Source organism: Nannospalax galili, unplaced genomic scaffold, assembly GCF_000622305.1.
Source record: "Nannospalax galili isolate Female #2095 unplaced genomic scaffold, S.galili_v1.0 scaffold63, whole genome shotgun sequence".
Classification (NCBI taxonomy): Eukaryota; Metazoa; Chordata; class Mammalia; order Rodentia; family Spalacidae; genus Nannospalax; species Nannospalax galili.
The window spans coordinates 9,925,801-9,936,531 of NW_008355272.1; the positions used below are offsets into that span (position 1 = coordinate 9,925,801).

Below are 10,731 nucleotides of genomic sequence, written 5' to 3' on the forward strand. Positions count from 1 at the left end.
AGTGGTACAAATCTCCAGCTCCCCAGTGCAGAGACCATGTGCTGACTTGCCCTGCTGCCTCCAGTTAATCCAAAAGCAGATGGCAATACCTTCCTTTCCTCCTCCTAAGTGAGGGCTGAGTTGTGGAGCATACCAATATAGCAAAATGATGTGGTCCCTTGGGTCATTCTGAGTGGGAGCCTTCTAACTCTGCAAAAACTTAAAAAGAAACTGCAAGGATCAAGGTTTATAGACTGAACCTCATGGACAGAGCTGAGCACCCTCTGCAGGTTGCAAATCAGGTCTGGGGGGTCAGACAGAGGTCACTGTAAAAAAAAGGGACTATATTGGGGATCCCCAGAGCATCAACTGAAGACTTGACAATCAGGACCCTGACTTTGCCCAGCATGGGAGCATTTCAAGGGTAGGAAGTATCCTTTCCATGAATATATTTGAGCAAATTTGTTAGAAGTAAAATGAAAATCACATAATAATGACAGAAGAAAACCAGTCATATATAAAACTTTGGTCTTCATTCTGAAGGAGTTGTGATGCAGTTGGAGAAAAAGCCTGTGGAATTAGCTGCAGACCCTTCCCTGGGCTAGCAGCATTAAGCAGCAACTGAGCAGGTTTAGTTAAGTGAGTGGTGATGGGGATTGGACTCAGGGCCTTTCACATGCTAGGCCAAGTGCTCCATGCCTGGGCTATAGCTCTAGAACTCTTTTGCTTTTCATTTTGAGACAAAGTCTCACTAAGTTTCCCAGAATAGTTTTGATATCACTGCAGCCGAGGTAGGCCTTGAACTGAGCAGCTGATTACAGGTCTGTGCCACCACGCCCTCCTTCTATAGACATCTCTTTTGCTTTGTTTTGTTTTTTAAGAAAACTTTCCTTGTCTTGTTTTTAATTATCTCATTGAGATGTAATTTATATATATGAAAGAAAAACAATTCCTATAAACAAAGCATGGTGTTTTGCACAGGGTTCATACTTTATCACTTATGGCCTCTACCTCTTTTAACAGTTTCAGAAGTGTGACAGAGTTATATGGGAAGAGATTCTTCTTCTGCAAATGGTAAATGGCATCATGTAGGTCTCCAAGGCATTTCACAGTTCTATAAAGCATTCCCACTTCTGACACAGGATTATCTAGATCTACTTCAGCATCACCAGAGAAGGGAAGGTTAGAGTCTTCAGGAACCAAAGGCCTTGACTGAGGCTGTAGGCTAAGTTCCTTTTGATCCCTACTTGTCCCCAGAGGGTCTGGAATTTTTCTGATGGTTTCTTGATATAAAGAAATCTGTTCCATGTTTGCTAAACACTGGTCTGTGGCTTCAGCATCAGAATCTTCTGAATTGTTATAATCCACCAGAATCTTTGAGATCCAGGGGGAAGGCAAGCTATGAGCTCTCACAGGGTGGGTCTCGTTGGGTATGGAAACCTGGCCATGGGGTTCAGAGGGGTCATCTGAAGCCCAGGAGATCCTCATGAGAGCATCTCTGGGGCCTCCAGGAGGAGTCAGAACATGAAGTGCTATCTGGTCAGGTGTCTTTCTTGGCTGTGTGAGGGGACAAGGCCACAAATATTTATGTCACATTGATACTCATTTGCATAAAAGAACTTACAGATGATGAGGAAGTGACCCAGTCTCTCTGCAGTAATTTTAAATATAGAACAAAATATTCAAGAAAACAGGTTTCTGATTAAATCAAAAAGTCAAAAAGAACTGTAAAATCAAATGCTATGTTTTTTAAGGAAAATACAGTGAGGGTTACAGCCGGTTCCATGTGTGTGGCTGATCTATGCTTCTTTTTCTTGGGTCAAACTTCCAGTAGTTTCCCATTCTCTAGCCAACTTGAGGTAGATGCTCAGGGACGCTTTGGCAACCTCCAGCACATCATCATCCTGTTCTATGAAGACCCTGGATAGCCATTCACATGGGTTATGGAAGTGCAGTGAGGACTGAAGGTGAGGCTTAAGAAGGTCAGTAACTCAGGCATGCACTTCTGCAAGTCAACTTTTGTTTCATTTGCTGAGTTGAGGTACAACTCCAGTTGAGGTACAGTTCTGCAACTTGATATCTAAGGATTTCATTATAATTAAGCTTGCTGCTCTAAGCATCACATGATTATGACCATAACTATGTTCACATCTAGCCTGGATTTCATCTCCAAAGTTGGAAGGCCTTCCATGAACAAAGCCTTCAACAAGCCCAGCTGCACAGCTTGCAGAACTGCATCAGCTAGAGCCAGCATGACAGCTTCCAGAATGATCTGCTGTCATCAAAGCAGGCACAGATCCATGGCAGAGATCTTCCCCCACCTTACAGAGAAGGCACCTTTTGATGACTATGATCAACTTCCTTTTGACAAAAGCCTGAATAGGCCAGGTAAGAACATCCAGAACACATGGTTTTAAAAATAACATCCTCTGGTGCCTGCAGTATAACTTCAGGTGGATTCTGGAGGCCGTGAGAAGCTTAAGCAGTCCCAGGAAACACATCAAGCAGGATCCCAGCAGTTTTCAACATACTGAGAAAACAGGGCAGCATGGAACACTTCAAAAGCAGCATCGAAAGGTGTCAAGAGCTGCGGTAGAACTTCCAATTGCTGTGAATATGTATCTTTCAAGATTTCTTTTATTGCAACTGTAAAAATCCAGAGGCAATGCACTATTGCATCATGCTCAGAGTTTCAAAAGCAATCCAGGAATTACATGTTGTTATCTTTTCTCTGAGCTGGAAATAGAGAAGTAATGGAAGGCACTTTGTGGCCATGTAAGACAACAGCTTATCTGGATTTTGGAGCAGGCAGATCAATTTAGAATCGATTTTGGCCGGCTGCAAAAGGACTCCAGTTATTTCTCTGTACTCTTCCTTGGCTCGGGTCTCAGTTTTAGAGGACAGCACTGTGGTCAGCATCACATTCATCACGGTTAACTGAAGGAGCTTCACTTCTCGGGCCCTGCTCATCTGGGAGTGTCTCTCTGCATACTCCCCAGGTTCAGGAATGGTTATGACCTCACTGGAGGATAGCCCAGGTTGGCCCGGCACACCACCAACCTTACCATTGCTGTTTGACCATACTAAGGAGGCTGTACAGCAAGCTTGTTCTGAAAGCTCTGGGTTGAGGTAAAACATGTAACCATGGATGTCATTTTCAAGGGTGGCTCCAAGAAGAACCTTCTTGTATAACTGGTCCAAAACTTTGAAGAAAGCTTCCATTTTGATTTCCAAATTGAATCATGTAAGAGGGTCAACAACCCCACATTGTAAATGATCATGTAAGAGGGTCTAAGATGTCTCTTCAGTTAAGCCTGTCTTGAGATCACAGAAGTTGGAGGAGCAAATCAGTTTAGATGCAGATGAGGACACAGAAAAGAGCTGACTCAGTAGCTCAGGAGGACACTGGAAAGCCTCACATGGAGGCTGCCTGCATCATGTGTGGGCACCAGGACCTGCTGCCCACAGCCCTGATGGTGGTTCCAGGGTTGGTCATCTGTACAGGGGCCCAGTGTTGCCTAATTATGAGTGCAGCACTGGGATCTGCTTCTCTGCTGGGCCTGTCTGAAGAGCATCTGCAGAACACACTGTCCATGCTTTGCCATCATTGTCTTCTTCATGTCCACACCAGTCATCCTTGGAACTGCCAGACTGAATCACCTGTGCTGGGCTCTGCTAGCAAGCTGGCTTGGGTCACATGGGTTCACACCACCATTCATGTCCATATCTGCCTCCTCTGGGCCACCATACTTCACCACAAGGTCAGCTTCCACAGACATCTTAAAGAAAATGGATCCTGCCTTAAAAAGAAAAAGATTCCTCACTAAGACAGACTAAAGAAGACCTGCAAGATGGCTCAGTGGCAGAGGCACTTGCATGCAGGCAGGCCTGATAACTGAGTTGGATCCCTAGATCCCTGAAGGTGTCAGGAGAGAGCTGACACCCAAGAGTTGTACTCTGACCATAACACATGCATCATTGCAAAGGCATGCCTGCACATGCAAACACACAATAAATAAATAAGTAAATAAATAAATAAATAAATAAATAAATAAATAAAAATAATAAGGAAAATTGAGTCATCCTACATACTATCACAATACATCAAAAAAACCTTGACCTTAACCTTAATTTTTCCAATATATTTTTATGTATTAGGAAGTAAATTTTGATGCTTGAAGAGCCAATATCATTTCACTCTTTTATTAAATAAATTGAAGTCTTACATTTTTCAAAAAAGCAAGAATATATACCAGCAGTTTCTAGTTCCCAGAATACATACAAAGCTAAGGCATGAGTTATATAAATCAAGTTCCCTTCCTCTGACAACCAGGTACTAAGCAGAAACCAGATGGAGAAACTGATTCTACAATGAATGCAACATCAGTCAACACATTCCATAGGCCCTGGTCTAGTATTTCTAGAGAATGATATGACTAACTTCAGTGTTTCAGAACCTGGGTCTCTATTGTTGTCTATCACTGGGGAACTTCCCAAAGTTCAACAGTATGCAAATTGAAATCCTTTTCGACTGAGTCACTCTCTTGCTGGGTCCAGGAAATAAAAAGAAAATTCATCCTGTGCTATAAAGTTTTGGGCACAGTTGCACCATACACTGAATTTGTTGGTTGAAGGTAGCTGATATGTTCATATGATATGATACAGTGCAAAGTGTTATGACCATGTGACGCATATAAAGAAGTTTCAGGAACCCAGCAATGTGACTTAGAGATCTTGTAGATCCTTAATGGAGCATGAAGGACAGAGTATCTGACCACCATGGCTGAGCTGTTACATGCGAGGGGCATCTCTACCTCAGGTCCCTGCTGTGCATCTAGTCCTTGCTACTCCTCCACAGTCACTGTCACGAGAGGTGATTGCTTTTCTTTTTTCCAGATCTTAGAAAGTGAGTGTCAGGTTAAGAGCACCTATGGCCTGCACTCTCTCCTTCCATAGTCCCCATAGTTCAACAGAACGGCTCTCCTGGTCTCTAATGCAGAACTCTAACACTTGCAATGGGATAAGCCACCCATAAGACAGTGTTGACTAAGGAAGAAGAACATGAGTTATCCCCTGCAGTATTGAGCATTTAGTGTGTACCAATTTAAAGGCTAAGGATACATTCTACACCAAACAGCAAGTATAAAGACAAGTCCAATGAAGATGGAAATGCCATTATAGTAATCACAAACAGCCTCATGAGTCACTGGCACAGTACACCCTGAGAAACAGCAATGTAGCTGAGACCTCCTGGTTTCTGGATTGCACTCTGCTTGCCAGGAATGTTTTGTTACACTATTTCCTTAAGGAGAATCAGAAATTTTGTTCCTGTTGGTGAATGAGTTTTTATCTCTCTGATGATGCCAGTGATCATTTTATATACAACGGATGGATCAGAAATTACTTGGTTTGATCTTCAAACAGTATTTTTCAGAATCAGAAGCTCAACTAGACCAAACAATTCAGCCAAGATCATGTCACCAACAAATGGTAGATCTATAGATGCTGTCCTCCCCTGCTGGATGACTGGGTTGCCCTTCTCAGAAGTGTGATGAAGTGGCCTTAAGTCACTGTCCAAAGAGGTTACACAAGGCTTCCTTCCCACAGGAAAAATGTTTTCCTTTTTCCATGCTCTCACCATCTCTTACTATTTTCAGTTTCTGTTGATCTGATGTATGAAATAGAGTCTCACTGTACTTTGTATTTGCATCTCCTGATGATAATGAAGTTATTTTTTCATGTCTTTATGAGCCATTCAGGTATTTTCTCAGTAAATGACATGTATACATAATTTGGCCTTTTTAATGGAAGTTTTGACTTCTTGTGCTTGTTAAATGTTCTGTTGATTGAAGGTTGTCAGCACCTTCTGGGATTAGCCCACCCTTTTCTTTTCCATGCTTTAGAGCACAGAGGTTTGGTTGACCATTGTTGTTTTCAGGTTTTCGGAGACAGAGTCTGGCCATGTAGCCCTGGCTGTCCTGCACTCCCTATACAGCCCAGGCTTGCCTTGAACTCATGGCCTTGCCTTGAACTGTCTGTCTGCCGAATGCTGTCATGCACCTCCACAAAGGCTCCAAGAGCACAGCGTTTATACTTTCTTTTCTTGGTGTCAGGGATTGAACCCAGGGCCTTGCACATGCTAGACAAGTTCTCGAACACTGAGGTCATCCCCAGGCCTTAATTTCTTCACAGGAGGTCTCACCTCAGGCCCAGGCTGGCCTGAAACTCACAGTCTTCCTGCTTCCAAGTACGAGCTGAAAGGCATGCATCACCATGTCCAGGTGAAAACATCTTTTAAATATCCTATGTTAATCTAATAAAGTAAGAGGTTTAGTTGAGATTTGCATACACACACATAAAATGTGCTTTGATCAAAATCATTCTTTTGATCTAGTACCTTCTTTCTGTCTGTCCTTTCGTGCTTTTATAAAAAAAAAAAAAAATCCTATCCAACCTCAAAAATCACGTTTTCTTACACATTTTTGTGAAGGAAAACAAGTTTTTATTTTTACATTTTAGGTTTTTTTTTTTTTTTTTTGCTCCTTAGGGTCAACTACCAGATAGATACGTACAGTCTGCCCTTGGTTTGATTCATTAGATGACCACGAGCTTCCTTGTATTTCCATCCTCTTACTTTGACAAGAAACGGCTTCTGTATATTTAGTTGTTTCTTTCCTCTGTAATATGCTCTGCCTTGGATTTCTGCCATATTTATTTCGTGCTGATATGCGCTGTGTGTTGGTAAGGCTGCTTTAATCCTTTTTGGAATGAGGTAGGACATAAATAAATGCAAGTCCTATCTCCGAACCTGCCTCTCCCCTTGCCAGAGTTTTCAGGCCCTGGGCCTGTGGGGACTCCACTTAATAAATTACTGATTGTGCATATCCTGAAGGTAATGGAGCTTCCAGAGGTGCAGAACAAACCGGCAGAGAGTTGTTTAAGCACTAGGAAAATCTGGCCTGATACATTATTCCAGATCTATATTTATGTTCATGGCTTACAAAGCACCCCAGGGCCCTCTGGGATAAGAAAAGCTGCATGAATCTAAGAAAATATTATTAAATGGATTTATTTTGGGTTGCAAAAGAGTATGAGGCTCTCTGGAGAACCACTGGAGGAGAATGAATTATTTCCTGCAATCTCTAACACTTGTCTTCTTAAGAGTCTCTCATTGAACCCCTGGTGCCCATCCTAACAGTGCCAGTTAATCCTGTTGCTATAGTTACAACAATTAATTATATGCTTAACTAGCCTTACTAGTATAGTGCTGCAATTCAATTAAAAACTGATTTTATTCTTCTTGTACTTTCAGTGTTTTTTTTTTCATCCTCTAGCTTTGAAAAGTGCCCATAATGTGGATTGAGAGAGTCCCAGAGGTTGTTCAGTCCATTTCCCAGTGGTGTCTTTGGCTAGAACTTGATGGGACAGGACACTGTTGTCCTTACACAGACTTTTGATACAAGAGCCAAAACATTTGGGATATTGAATCCAACAGCTGAGCAAATCATAAAACTAATACCCAGTGGGCGTCGGCTGCTAAGAAGAGATTTTTCTCCCTTCTTAATTTTAATAATGCATGTAAAGTGGAATGGGGATATACAAGACTCCAAAAATAGTGGCTCTGTCCATCGCTTTGTCTGATACTTTGGAACCCTCCCAGAGCCCTCAGGAGCTATGCCATATGGCTAGAATCACCACAGAGGCCAGACAGACTTGGGGACAAGTAGGAGCCATCAGAGCTCCAAAGTGACTGAAACAGATATCTTCAGGGGCCTGATGGAAAATCACATGGTCCCCTCTTCTGACCACTGATGCCAGAGTGAACACCCCATGGTTTCAATGACTCAGAGGGAAGCAAAGTTTTTTGCTGTTCTTTTTAAAAATTGTATTTATTATTTTTATTTTATATGTTTGTGTGTATTGCCTGCATATAGGTAAGTGCACCTGTACCATGCAATGCCCACAGAGGTCAGAAGAGGCTGTCAGATCACCTGGTACTGGAGTTATGGGCAGTTGTTAGCTGCCATGTGGGTGCTGGGATTCGAACCCGGTCTTCTGCAAGAACAACCAGTGTTCTTAACCACTGAGCCATCTCTCCAGCCCCGGGAAACAAAGTTTTATAGATATAATACTGCTCTGCCTCCCTTTTGTGGACTTTTTTTAAAGTTACAAAAGTCCATGGAACTAACACTAATTTTCTGATCTGCCTCTGTATTGCTCATTGTTTCCCTTTCTACTTTGGCCACATAATAATAGTTAATCCTGATTAATTTACCGACACTAGGTACTGGGCTATGTGATATCTCCCTGCCATTCAATCTTGCAAACACAGAAATTGGGGTTGTCAAAGCACTGAGGGGGTGCAGGGTCTGAGTTGGCGGCAAAGCCTCTGTCATGCCTAGCTCACCTGCTTCTGTCTTAGCTCTGCATCTTACTCTCTCAGCTCCTCCTAATGCCCTTTCCTATGACCCTCTTCCCTTAATGACTTCTTGGTCTCAATCAAACTTCAATCTCCAGCTTTCTGAGGGGGTCTCCGAACCCTAAGCCTGACCTTCCTTCATCTACCTGGGCCACTTCCCTTGCTTGTCCTCCTATCATCCCCACAAGGTCCAGGTGTTCAGAACTGGCCTTCTTCCCAGCTGATGTCCCCACCCTCCTAACCACCTTAGCTCTATAAGAAGACACCTTCCTGCCATGAAACCCAGAAACCTAGAATTCTCTTTGATCCTCAGCCTCATTTTCCTTGACTCCTTCAAATGCTCACTCACTGGACTCCTGCCACCAATTTGTTCTCCTAGCCAGAATGGTGTGGTCATCTCTCCATATCCAAGGTAGACAAATTCTGGAGCCAATGCTGAATCCAAATAAGAGAGCTGTTCTTTGCCAGGAACCAGTCTGTGGGTTTGACAACAAACTGCAGTGCACACGAATATCTTACCTGTTTGTCACTGAGCTATGGTCTGACAATGCCACCCTCTCCCACCATCATTCCTAAGGGCGCAGGGATTCTGTGCCATCCCATCAGCACGGGAATTTGTCTGAGCCCTGACAGACTCGTCTTGAGATCAATTTTTCTCTGGCTGCAATTAGACAAGTTATTCACCTGTGCCCTTTATTGACAATCCTGTCCCAGGTACAAAGTCAATAAGTCAATGCATGGTGCATATTGAATACATTTAATTTTTAAATTAGAATTTGTTTCTTTAAAATTAGGTTTTTTTAAAATCAGACATTCCCCCAACTGAAAGAAATGTTTCTGAAAACTAACTCTCTCTCTCTCTCTCTCTCTCTCTCTCTCTCTCTCTCTCTCTCTGGGCCAAACCAGGTATACACTTTTCCCCCTGCCTCCTCCTCTGTGTGTGTGTGTGTGTGTGTGTGTGTGTGTGTGCAGATGAAAGAGGAGAAGAATGTTTACATAAGCACTCAGAGAAGGAAGACAGTTTTATGCTGTATTGGGATTTTCTTAGTAATTTAAGAAATATTTATTAAGTGTCTTATATCTGCAAGGTACTGTGTTGGGTGTAAATATTATTTATCTCTAAATAAATATTCATTAAATAGTTCATTTTAATATTCATTAAGTGAATTACTTACCCACTTGGGGACCACGGTGGGCTCTGAAAAGAAAGCAATACTTTTGTGACTTGTGTGTCCTGTGAAAAGCTGATGACTATTTCCTGGGTACTGGGTTTAGAGCTGGAGCCCGGGAATGCAGGATGAGCAATGTTTTGGACAGTGAATCTCCATGAAAGCAGCTCAATATCCAGTGATGAGGGCAGCAGGTGTTGGGACAGAGATGCTCATGAGATCCATCAGACACAGCATGTGCTCTGCCTGAGGCAAAGAATACACAAGGCCTCTGGAATTATCTATTTATTAACAAAGAGATGCTTCTAGGAGTCAGAACAGTCTCCTAATCTGCCCAGTTTAACCCTTGAAGGAAGCAAATATGGGCCATTACCATCATCCCTGGGGAAGACAGAGGTGCACCTTTCTAGATAAACTCCAATATACAGAGGGGATTCCAGAGACACATGATTACTTTTCACTGCGCATGTTTATATAGGAATTGGCTTAATTTCATCAACTCCACTAAAGGAAAATCAAAAGAGAAAAATGTTCTAAGTATTATGTAACTAGTCAAGTCAGAGATCAGCTGGCTTGAGGATCATAACAAGACCCCTCCATCAGCAGCAGCTTCAGGCCCCAACTCCTGTATCTTGGGTAACACATTAATATCTTTTATTTTTTACTTATTTAAAAAAACACATGATTAAAAGAAGTATTTCATTACAGCTTTAACATATTCAATAACAATTTTCAGAGCAAAGATGCATCTCTTTCAAAAGTGGCTGTAAATTTTTAGGCTCACAATTTAATTAATATAGTTATACGACATTGAACTCAGTATAAAACACTGTTAAGACATAAAATTAAATGAGTTTTTAACCAAAGATCTCCATTTCATTTTAAACTATATTGTTTCCTACTGAAAGACTCACTTTTAATGCTAACACTTAGATGTTTGCATATGTGTCTCTAATCTCTATGTATCTGATTATTACTAGTCACAGTGTTACACTCGGATCCTTGGCACCTGAGAATGGATATAAAGTCATCAGGTAGATTTAAACGGTAATGTTTATCACCTCTACTAACTAACATGAAATAAATTTTTATGCTTCCTCCTCAAATATAACTCTTTTTATTTGTTGATTTTGTGTGTGTGTGTGTGTGTGTGTGTGTGTGTGT

The 10,731-nt window shown here is 41.9% G+C and overlaps 1 pseudogene; it reads right to left on the reverse strand.

Annotated features, from left to right (window-relative positions):
• Positions 1–963: 963 nt before the first annotated feature.
• Positions 964–3,208, reverse strand: LOC103749484 (annotated as a pseudogene).
• Positions 3,209–10,731: the final 7,523 nt, after the last annotated feature.